At 39.4% G+C, this 12,660-nt stretch overlaps 1 protein-coding gene across 1 annotated transcript in view; it reads left to right on the plus strand.

The window, feature by feature from the left end:
• LOC143921156 (uncharacterized) overlaps positions 1 to 12,660 on the plus strand; it is a 325,759-nt gene that overhangs the window by 34,040 nt on the left and 279,059 nt on the right. The gene's annotated exons all lie outside the window — the stretch shown is intronic.

A 12,660-nucleotide genomic window follows, 5' to 3' on the forward strand; every position in this document is an offset into this window, starting at 1 on the left:
GCAATTGAAGTTCAGGGTGATCAGCAAGCCTTGTTTGGCTCTGCTAGAACTCCTGACTATCTATCGCGAGAGGTTCTTAAGAATGAACTGTACGGAAAGCCAGAAGATATTTGGGCTTGCGGAGTAATTTTATATATTTTATAATTGTCGGCTATCCTCCGTTTTTGGATGAGGAGCAACATCGATTATACAACCAGTCAAAAGCCGGAGCCGGTATTACCGATGCTGGGGATGACGATAGTCCAAGTTGGTAATTGAGCCTACATTGGCATACATAAATATGTACCTACATACATGTGTACTCTTCGTATATATTTGTAAATTTTTACACACATAAGTGTAAGTTCGATGAACTCCAAACCTAATCCGCCTACTGTATTCGCTACAAAAGACAAACCGTCGGCATTGTTATCTGGAAATTCCAATGCAAATACCAAACGAGAAGCCCACGTGGGAACATTTTAAAGGCCAACCAAATGAACATCAAGTTTGAGAGCGAATATTCCATTTGCATTCACTTAAAAACAAATCAATTCCGACGGTTCGAACATTTAAAAACTGAGAATTTACTGCTAGCGAGCAAATCAAGGGAGCTGCTGTAAAATAAGCGGATTTCGGTTTGGCAATTGAAGTTCAGGGTGATCAGCAAGCCTTGTTTGGCTCTGCTAGAACTCCTGACTATCTATCGCGAGAGGTTCTTAAGAATGAACTGTACGGAAAGCCAGAAGATATTTGGGCTTGCGGAGTAATTTTGTATATTTTATAATTGTCGGCTATCCTCCGTTTTTGGATGAGGAGCAACATCGATTATACAACCAGTCAAAAGCCGGAGCCGGTATTACCGATGCTGGGGATGACGATAGTCCAAGTTGGTAATTGAGCCTACATTGGCATACATAAATATGTACCTACATACATGTGTACTCTTCGTATATATTTGTAAATTTTTACACACATAAGTGTAAGTTCGATGAACTCCAAACCTAATCCGCCTACTGTATTCGCTACAAAAGACAAACCGTCGGCAATGTTATCTGGAAATTCCAATGCAAATACCAAACGAGAAGCCCACGTGGGAACATTTTAAAGGCCAACCAAATGAACATCAAGTTTGAAAGCGAATATTCCATTTGCATTCACTTAAAAAGAAATCAATTCCGACGGTTCGAACATTTAAAAACTGAGAATTTACTGCTAGCGAGCAAATCAAGGGAGCTGCTGTAAAATTAGCGGATTTAGGTTTGGCAATTGAAGTTCAGGGTGATCAGCAAGCCTTGTTTGGCTCTGCTAGAACTCCTGACTATCTATCGCGAGAGGTTCTTAAGAATGAACTGTACGGAAAGCCAGAAGATATTTGGGCTTGCGGAGTAATTTTGTATATTTTATAATTGTCGGCTATCCTCCGTTTTTGGATGAGGAGCAACATCGATTATACAACCAGATAAAAGCCGGAGCCGGTATTACCGATGCTGGGGATGACGATAGTCCAAGTTGGTAATTGAGCCTACATATACATACATAAATATGTACCTACATACATGTGTTCTCTTCGTATATATTTGTAAATTTTTACACACATAAGTGTAAGTTCGATGAACTCCAAACCTAATCCGCCTACTGTATTCGCTACAAAAGACAAACCGTCGGCAATGTTATCTGGAAATTCCAATGCAAATACCAAACGAGAAGCCCATGTGGGAACATTTTGAAAGCCCAACCAAATGAACATCAAGTTTGAAAGCGAATATTCCATTTGCATTCACTTAAAAACAAATCAATTCCGACGGTTCGAACATTTAAAAACTGAGAATTTACTGCTAGCGAGCAAATCAAGGGAGCTGCTGTAAAATTAGCGGATTTCGGTTTGGCAATTGAAGTTCAGGGTGATCAGCAAGCCTTGTTTGGCTCTGCTAGATCTCCTGACTATCTATCGCGAGAGGTTCTTAAGAATGAACTGTACGGAAAGCCAGAAGATATTTGGGCTTGCGGAGTAATTTTGTATATTTTATAATTGTCGGCTATCCTCCGTTTTTGGATGAGGAGCAACATCAATTATACAACCAGATAAAAGCCGGAGCCGGTATTACCGATGCTGGGGATGACGATAGTCCAAGTTGGTAATTGAGCCTACATATACATACATAAATATGTACCTACATACATGTGTTCTCTTCGTATATATTTGTAAATTTTTACACACATAAGTGCAAGTTCGATGAACTCCAAACCTAATCCGCCTACTGTATTCGCTACAAAAGACAAACCGTCGGCAATGTTATCTGGAAATTCCAATGCAAATACCAAACGAGAAGCTCATGTGGGAACATTTTGAAAGCCCAACCAAATAAACATCAAGTTTGAAAGCGATCATTCCATTTGCATTCACTTAAAAAGAAATCAATTCCGACGGTTCGAACATTTAAAAACTGAGAATTTACTGCTAGCGAGCAAATCAAGGGAGCTGCTGTAAAATTAGCGGATTTCGGTTTGGCAATTGAAGTTCAGGGTGATCAGCAAGCCTTGTTTGGCTCTGCTAGAACTCCTGACTATCTATCGCGAGAGGTTCTTAAGAATGAACTGTACGGAAAGCCAGAAGATATTTGGGCTTGCGGAGTAATTTTATATATTTTATAATTGTCGGCTATCCTCCGTTTTAGGATGAGGAGCAACATCGATTATACAACCAGATAAAAGCCGGAGCCGGTATTACCGATGCTGGGGATGACGATAGTCCAAGTTGGTAATTGAGCCTACATATACATACATAAATATGTACCTACATACATGTGTACTCTTCGTATATATTTGTAAATTTTAACACACATAAGTGTAAGTTCGATGAACTCCAAACCTAATCCGCCTACTGTATTCGCTACAAAAGACAAACCGTCGGCAATGTTATCTGGAAATTCCAATGCAAATACCAAACGAGAAGCCCATGTGGGAACATTTTGAAAGCCCAACCAAATGAACATCAAGTTTGAAAGCGAATATTCCATTTGCATTCACTTAAAAAGAAATCAATTCCGACGGTTCGAACATTTAAAAATTGAGAATTTACTGCTAGCGAGCAAATCAAGGGAGCTGCTGTAAAATTAGCGGATTTCGGTTTGGCAATTGAAGTTCAGGGTGATCAGCAAGCCTTGTTTGGCTCTGCTAGAACTCCTGACTATCTATCGCGAGAGGTTCTTAAGAATGAACTGTACGGAAAGCCAGAAGATATTTGGGCTTGCGGAGTAATTTTATATATTTTATAATTGTCGGCTATCCTCCGTTTTTGGATGAGGAGCAACATCGATTATACAACCAGATAAAAGCCGGAGCCGGTATTACCGATGCTGGGGATGACGATAGTCCAAGTTGGTAATTGTGCCTACATATACATACATAAATATGTACCTACATACATGTGTACTCTTCGTATATATTTGTAAATTTTAACACACATAAGTGTAAGTTCGATGAACTCCAAACCTAATCCGCCTACTAATTGAAGTTCAGGGTGATCAGCAAGCCTTGTTTGGCTCTGCTAGAACTCCTGACTATCTATCGCGAGAGGTTCTTAAGAATGAACTGTACGGAAAGCCAGAAGATATTTGGGCTTGCGGAGTAATTTTGTATATTTTATAATTGTCGGCTATCCTACGTTTTTGGATGAGGAGCAACATCGATTATACAACCAGATAAAAGCCGGAGCCGGTATTACCGATGCTGGGGATGACGAAAGTCCAAGTTGGTAATTGAGCCTACATATACATACATAAATATGTACCTACATACATGTGTACTCTTCGTATATATTTGTAAATTTTTACACACATAAGTGTAAGTTCGATGAACTCCAAACCTAATCCGCCTACTGTATTCGCTACAAAAGACAAACCGTCGGCAATGTTATCTGGAAATTCCAATGCAAATACCAAACGAGAAGCCCATGTGGGAACATTTTGAAAGCCCAACCAAATGAACATCAAGTTTGAAAGCGAATATTCCATTTGCATTCACTTAAAAAGAAATCAATTCCGACGGTTCGAACATTTAAAAACTGAGAATTTACTGCTAGCGAGCAAATCAAGGGAGCTGCTGTAAAATTAGCGGATTTCGGTTTGGCAATTGAAGTTAAGGGTGATCAGCAAGCCTTGTTTGGCTCTGCTAGATCTCCTGACTATCTATCGCGAGAGGTTCTTAAGAATGAACTGTACGGAAAGCCAGAAGATATTTGGGCTTGCGGAGTAATTTTGTATATTTTATAATTGTCGGCTATCCTCCGTTTTTGGATGAGGAGCAACATCGATTATACAACCAGATAAAAGCCGGAGCCAGTATTACCGATGCTGGGGATGACGATAGTCCAAGTTGGTAATTGAGCCTACATATACATACATTAATATGTACCTACATACATGTGTTCTCTTCGTATATATTTGTAAATTTTTACACACATAAGTGCAAGTTCGATGAACTCCAAACCTAATCCGCCTACTGTATTCGCTACAAAAGACAAACCGTCGGCAATGTTATCTGGAAATTCCAATGCAAATACCAAAAGAGAAGCTCAAGTGGGAACATTTTGAAAGCCCAACCAAATGAACATCAAGTTTGAAAGCGAATATTCCATTTGCATTCACTTAAAAAGAAATCAATTCCGACGGTTCGAACATTTAAAAACTGAGAATTTACTGCTAGCGAGCAAATCAAGGGAGCTGCTATAAATTAGCGGATTTCGGTTTGGCAATTGAAGTTCAGGGTGATCAGCAAGCCTTGTTTGGCTCTGCTAGAACTCCTGACTATCTATCGTGAGAGGGTCTTAAGAACGAACTGTACGGAAAGCCAGAAGATATTTGGGCTTGCGGAGTAATTTTGTATATTTTATAATTGTCGGCTATCCTCCGTTTTTGGATGAGGAGCAACATCAATTATACAACCAGTCAAAAGCCGGAGCCGGTATTACCGATGCTGGGGATGACGATAGTCCAAGTTGGTAATTGAGCCTACATATGCATACATAAATATGTACCTACATACATGTGTACTCTTCGTATATATTTGTAAATTTTTACACACATAAGTGTAAGTTCGATGAACTCCAAACCTAATCCGCCTACTGTATTCGCTACAAAAGACAAACCGTCGGCAATGTTATCTGGAAATTCCAATGCAAATACCAAACGAGAAGCTCATGTGGGAACATTTTGAAAGCCCAACCAAATGAACATCAAGTTTGAAAGCGAATATTCCATTTGCATTCACTTAAAAAGAAATCAATTCCGACGGTTCGAACATTTAAAAACTGAAAATTTACTGCTAGCGAGCAAATCAAGGGAGCTGCTGTAAAATTAGCGGATTTCGGTTTGGCAATTGAAGTTCAGGGTGATCAGCAAGCCTTGTTTGGCTCTGCTAGATCTCCTGACTATCTATCGCGAGAGGTTCTTAAGAATGAACTGTACGGAAAGCCAGAAGATATTTGGGCTTGCGGAGTAATTTTATATATTTTATAATTGTCGGCTATCCTCCGTTTTTGGATGAGGAGCAACATCGATTATACAACCAGATAAAAGCCGGAGCCGGTATTACCGATGCTGGGGATGACGATAGTCCAAGTTGGTAATTGAGCCTACATATACATACATAAATATGTACCTACATACATGTGTACTCTTCGTATATATTTGTAAATTTTAACACACATTAGTGTAAGTTCGATGAACTCAAACCTAATCCGCCTACTGTATTCGCTACAAAAGACAAACCGTCGGCAATGTTATCTGGAAATTCCAATGCAAATACCAAACGAGAAGCTCATGTGGGAACATTTTGAAAGCCCAACCAAATAAACATCAAGTTTGAAAGCGATCATTCCATTTGCATTCACTTAAAAAGAAATCAATTCCGACGGTTCGAACATTTAAAAACTGAGAATTTACTGCTAGCGAGCAAATCAAGGGAGCTGCTGTAAAATTAGCGGATTTCGGTTTGGCAATTGAAGTTCAGGGTGATCAGCAAGCCTTGTTTGGCTCTGCTAGAACTCCTGACTATCTATCGTGAGAGGGTCTTAAGAATGAACTGTACGGAAAGCCAGAAGATATTTGGGCTTGCGGAGTAATTTTATATATTTTATAATTGTCGGCTATCCTCCGTTTTTTGATGAGGAGCAACATCGATTATACAACCAGATAAAAGCCGGAGCCGGTATTACCGATGCTGGGGATGACGATAGTCCAAGTTGGTAATTGTGCCTACATATACATACATAAATATGTACCTACATACATGTGTACTCTTCGTATATATTTGTAAATTTTAACACACATAAGTGTAAGTTCGATGAACTCCAAACCTAATCCGCCTACTAATTAAAGTTCAGGGTGATCAGCAAGCCTTATTTGGCTCTGCTAGATCTCCTGACTATCTATCGCGAGAGGTTCTTAAGAATGAACTGTACGGAAAGCCAGAAGATATTTGGGCTTGCGGAGTAATTTTATATATTTTATAATTGTCGGCTATCCTCCGTTTTTGGATGAGGAGCAACATCGATTATACAACCAGTCAAAAGCCGGAGCCGGTATTACCGATGCTGGGGATGACGATAGTCCAAGTTGGTAATTGAGCCTACATTGGCATACATAAATATGTACCTACATACATGTGTACTCTTCGTATATATTTGTAAATTTTTACACACATAAGTGTAAGTTCGATGAACTCCAAACCTAATCCGCCTACTGTATTCGCTACAAAAGACAAACCGTCGGCAATGTTATCTGGAAATTCCAATGCAAATACCAAACGAGAAGCCCATGTGGGAACATTTTAAAGGCCAACCAAATGAACATCAAGTTTGAAAGCGAATATTCCATTTGCATTCACTTAAAAAGAAATCAATTCCGACGGTTCGAACATTTAAAAACTGAGAATTTACTGCTAGCGAGCAAATCAAGGGAGCTGCTGTAAAATTAGCGGATTTCGGTTTGGCAATTGAAGTTCAGGGTGATCAGCAAGCCTTGTTTGGCTCTGCTAGAACTCCTGACTATCTATCGCGAGAGGTTCTTAAGAATGAACTGTACGGAAAGCCAGAAGATATTTGGGCTTGCGGAGTAATTTTATATATTTTATAATTGTCGGCTATCCTCCGTTTTTGGATGAGGAGCAACATCGATTATACAACCAGATAAAAGCCGGAGCCGGTATTACCGATGCTGGGGATGACGATAGTCCAAGTTGGTAATTGAGCCTACATATACATACATAAATATGTACCTACATACATGTGTACTCTTCGTATATATTTGTAAATTTTAACACACATAAGTGTAAGTTCGATGAACTCCAAACCTAATCCGCCTACTGTATTCGCTACAAAAGACAAACCGTCGGCAATGTTATCTGGAAATTCCAATGCAAATACCAAACGAGAAGCTCATGTGGGAACATTTTGAAAGCCCAACCAAATAAACATCAAGTTTGAAAGCGATCATTCCATTTGCATTCACTTAAAAAGAAATCAATTCCGACGGTTCGAACATTTAAAAACTGAGAATTTACTGCTAGCGAGCAAATCAAGGGAGCTGCTGTAAAATTAGCGGATTTCGGTTTGGCAATTGAAGTTCAGGGTGATCAGCAAGCCTTGTTTGGCTCTGCTAGAACTCCTGACTATCTATCGTGAGAGGGTCTTAAGAATGAACTGTACGGAAAGCCAGAAGATATTTGGGCTTGCGGAGTAATTTTGTATATTTTATAATTGTCGGCTATCCTCCGTTTTTGGATGAGGAGCAACATCGATTATACAACCAGATAAAAGCCGGAGCCGGTATTACCGATGCTGGGGATGACGATAGTCCAAGTTGGTAATTGAGCCTACATATACATACATAAATATGTACCTACATACATGTGTACTCTTCGTATATATTTGTAAATTTTAACACACATAAGTGTAAGTTCGATGAACTCCAAACCTAATCCGCCTACTGTATTCGCTACAAAAGACAAACCGTCGGCAATGTTATCTGGAAATTCCAATGCAAATACCAAACGAGAAGCTCATGTGGGAACATTTTGAAAGCCCAACCAAATAAACATCAAGTTTGAAAGCGATCATTCCATTTGCATTCACTTAAAAAGAAATCAATTCCGACGGTTCGAACATTTAAAAACTGAGAATTTACTGCTAGCGAGCAAATCAAGGGAGCTGCTGTAAAATTAGCGGATTTTGGTTTGGCAATTGAAGTTCAGGGTGATCAGCAAGCCTTGTTTGGCTCTGCTAGAACTCCTGACTATCTATCGTGAGAGGGTCTTAAGAACGAACTGTACGGAAAGCCAGAAGATATTTGGGCTTGCGGAGTAATTTTGTATATTTTATAATTGTCGGCTATCCTCCGTTTTTGGATGAGGAGCAACATCGATTATACAACCAGTCAAAAGCCGGAGCTGGTATTACCGATGCTGGGGATGACGATAGTCCAAGTTGGTAATTGAGCCTACATTGGCATACATAAATATGTACCTACATACATGTGCACTCTTCGTATATATTTGTAAATTTTTACACACATAAGTGTAAGTTCGATGAACTCCAAACCTAATCCGCCTACTGTATTCGCTACAAAAGACAAACCGTCGGCAATGTTATCTGGAAATTCCAATGCAAATACCAAACGAGAAGCCCATGTGGGAACATTTTGAAAGCCCAACCAAATGAACATCAAGTTTGAAAGCGAATATTCCATTTGCATTCACTTAAAAAGAAATCAATTCCGACGGTTCGAACATTTATAAACTGAGAATTTACTGCTAGCGAGCAAATCAAGGGAGCTGCTGTAAAATTAGCGGATTTCGGTTTGGCAATTGAAGTTCAGGGTGATCAGCAAGCCTTGTTTGGCTCTGCTAGATCTCCTGACTATCTATCGCGAGAGGTTCTTAAGAATGAACTGTACGGAAAGCCAGAAGATATTTGGGCTTGCGGAGTAATTTTATATATTTTATAATTGTCGGCTATCCTCCGTTTTTGGATGAGGAGCAACATCAATTATACAACCAGTCAAAAGCCGGAGCCGGTATTACCGATGCTGGGGATGACGATAGTCCAAGTTGGTAATTGAGCCTACATTGGCATACATAAATATGTACCTACATACATGTGTACTCTTCGTATATATTTGTAAATTTTTACACACATAAGTGTAAGTTCGATGAACTCCAAACCTAATCCGCCTACTGTATTCGCTACAAAAGACAAACCGTCGGCAATGTTATCTGGAAATTCCAATGCAAATACCAAACGAGAAGCCCATGTGGGAACATTTTGAAAGCCCAACCAAATGAACATCAAGTTTGAAAGCGAATATTCCATTTGCATTCACTTAAAAAGAAATCAATTCCGACGGTTCGAACATTTAAAAACTGAGAATTTACTGCTAGCGAGCAAATCAAGGGAGCTGCTGTAAAATTAGCGGATTTCGGTTTGGCAATTGAAGTTCAGGGTGATCAGCAAACCTTGTTTGGCTCTGCTAGAACTCCTGACTATCTATCGCGAGAGGTTCTTAAGAATGAACTGTACGGAAAGCCAGAAGATATTTGGGCTTGCGGAGTAATTTTATATATTTTATAATTGTCGGCTATCCTCCGTTTTTGGATGAGGAGCAACATCGATTATACAACCAGATAAAAGCCGGAGCCGGTATTACCGATGCTGGGGATGACGATAGTCCAAGTTGGTAATTGAGCCTACATTGGCATACATAAATATGTACCTACATACATGTGTACTCTTCGTATATATTTGTAAATTTTTACACACATAAGTGTAAGTTCGATGAACTCCAAACCTAATCCGCCTACTGTATTCGCTACAAAAGACAAACCGTCGGCAATGTTATCTGGAAATTCCAATGCAAATACCAAACGAGAAGCCCATGTGGGAACATTTTGAAAGCCCAACCAAATGAACATCAAGTTTGAAAGCGAATATTCCATTTGCATTCACTTAAAAAGAAATCAATTCCGACGGTTCGAACATTTAAAAACTGAGTATTTACTGCTAGCGAGCAAATCAAGGGAGCTGCTGTAAAATTAGCGGATTTCGGTTTGGCAATTGAAGTTCAGGGTGATCAGCAAGCCTTGTTTGGCTCTGCTAGAACTCCTGACTATCTATCGCGAGAGGTTCTTAAGAATGAACTGTACGGAAAGCCAGAAGATATTTGGGCTTGCGGAGTAATTTTATATATTTTATAATTGTCGGCTATCCTCCGTTTTTGGATGAGGAGCAACATCGATTATACAACCAGATAAAAGCCGGAGCCGGTATTACCGATGCTGGGGATGACGATAGTCCAAGTTGGTAATTGAGCCTACATATACATACATAAATATGTACCTACATACATGTGTACTCTTCGTATATATTTGTAAATTTTTACACACATAAGTGTAAGTTCGATGAACTCCAAACCTAATCCGCCTACTGTATTCGCTACAAAAGACAAACCGTCGGCAATGTTATCTGGAAATTCCAATGCAAATACCAAACGAGAAGCTCATGTGGGAACATTTTGAAAGCCCAACCAAATGAACATCAAGTTTGAAAGCGAATATTCCATTTGCATTCACTTAAAAAGAAATCAATTCCGACGGTTCGAACATTTAAAAACTGAGAATTTACTGCTAGCGAGCAAATCAAGGGAGCTGCTGTAAAATTAGCGGATTTCGGTTTGGCAATTGAAGTTCAGGGTGATCAGCAAGCCTTGTTTGGCTCTGCTAGAACTCCTGACTATCTATCGCGAGAGGTTCTTAAGAATGAACTGTTCGGAAAGCCAGAAGATATTTGGGCTTGCGGAGTTATTTTGTATATTTTATAATTGTCGGCTATTCTCCGTTTTTGGATGAGGAGCAACATCGATTATACAACCAGTCAAAAGCCGGAGCCGGTATTACCGATGCTGGGGATGACGATAGTCCAAGTTGGTAATTGAGCCTACATTGGCATACATAAATATGTACCTACATACATGTGTACTCTTCGTATATATTTGTAAATTTTTACACACATAAGTGTAAGTTCGATGAACTCCAAACCTAATCCGCCTACTGTATTCGCTACAAAAGACAAACCGTCGGCAATGTTATCTGGAAATTCCAATGCAAATACCAAACGAGAAGCCCATGTGGGAACATTTTGAAAGCCCAACCAAATGAACATCAAGTTTGAAAGCGAATATTCCATTTGCATTCACTTAAAAAGAAATCAATTCCGACGGTTCGAACATTTAAAAACTGAGTATTTACTGCTAGCGAGCAAATCAAGGGAGCTGCTGTAAAATTAGCGGATTTCGGTTTGGCAATTGAAGTTCAGGGTGATCAGCAAGCCTTGTTTGGCTCTGCTAGAACTCCTGACTATCTATCGCGAGAGGTTCTTAAGAATGAACTGTACGGAAAGCCAGAAGATATTTGGGCTTGCGGAGTAATTTTATATATTTTATAATTGTCGGCTATCCTCCGTTTTTGGATGAGGAGCAACATCGATTATACAACCAGATAAAAGCCGGAGCCGGTATTACCGATGCTGGGGATGACGATAGTCCAAGTTGGTAATTGAGCCTACATATACATACATAAATATGTACCTACATACATGTGTACTCTTCGTATATATTTGTAAATTTTTACACACATAAGTGTAAGTTCGATGAACTCCAAACCTAATCCGCCTACTGTATTCGCTACAAAAGACAAACCGTCGGCAATGTTATCTGGAAATTCCAATGCAAATACCAAACGAGAAGCTCATGTGGGAACATTTTGAAAGCCCAACCAAATGAACATCAAGTTTGAAAGCGAATATTCCATTTGCATTCACTTAAAAAGAAATCAATTCCGACGGTTCGAACATTTAAAAACTGAGAATTTACTGCTAGCGAGCAAATCAAGGGAGCTGCTGTAAAATTAGCGGATTTCGGTTTGGCAATTGAAGTTCAGGGTGATCAGCAAGCCTTGTTTGGCTCTGCTAGAACTCCTGACTATCTATCGCGAGAGTTTCTTAAGAATGAACTGTTCGGAAAGCCAGAAGATATTTGGGCTTGCGGAGTAATTTTGTATATTTTATAATTGTCGGCTATCCTCCGTTTTGGGATGAGGAGCAACATCGTTTATACAATCAAATAAAAGCCAGAGCCGGTATTACCGATGCTGGAGATAAAGATAGTCCAAGTTGGTAATTGAGCCTACATATACATACATATTTACCTACATACATGTGTACTCTTCGTATATATTTGTAAAATATTTGCTAGTTTTTACACACATAAGTGTAAGTTCTATGAACTCCAAACCTAATCCGCCTACGGTATTCGCTACAAAAGACAAACCGTCGGCAATGTTATCTGTAAAATCCAATGCAAATACCAAACGAGAAGCTCATGTGGGAACATTTTGAAAGCACAACCAAATGTACATCAAGTTTGAAAGCGAATATTCCATTTGCATTCACTTAAAAAAAGAAAACAATTCCGACGGTTCGTACATCTGAAACCTGAGAATTTTTTGCTAGCGAGCAAAGCAAGTTAGCTGCTGTAAAATTAGCGGATTTCGGTTTGGCAATTAAAGTTCATGGTGATCAGCAAGCCTGGTTTGGCTCTGCTAGAACTCCTGTTGGTCCAAGTTGGAAAT

The sequence above is a fragment of the Arctopsyche grandis genome, chromosome 2 (assembly GCF_051622035.1).
Source record: "Arctopsyche grandis isolate Sample6627 chromosome 2, ASM5162203v2, whole genome shotgun sequence".
Classification (NCBI taxonomy): Eukaryota; Metazoa; Arthropoda; class Insecta; order Trichoptera; family Hydropsychidae; genus Arctopsyche; species Arctopsyche grandis.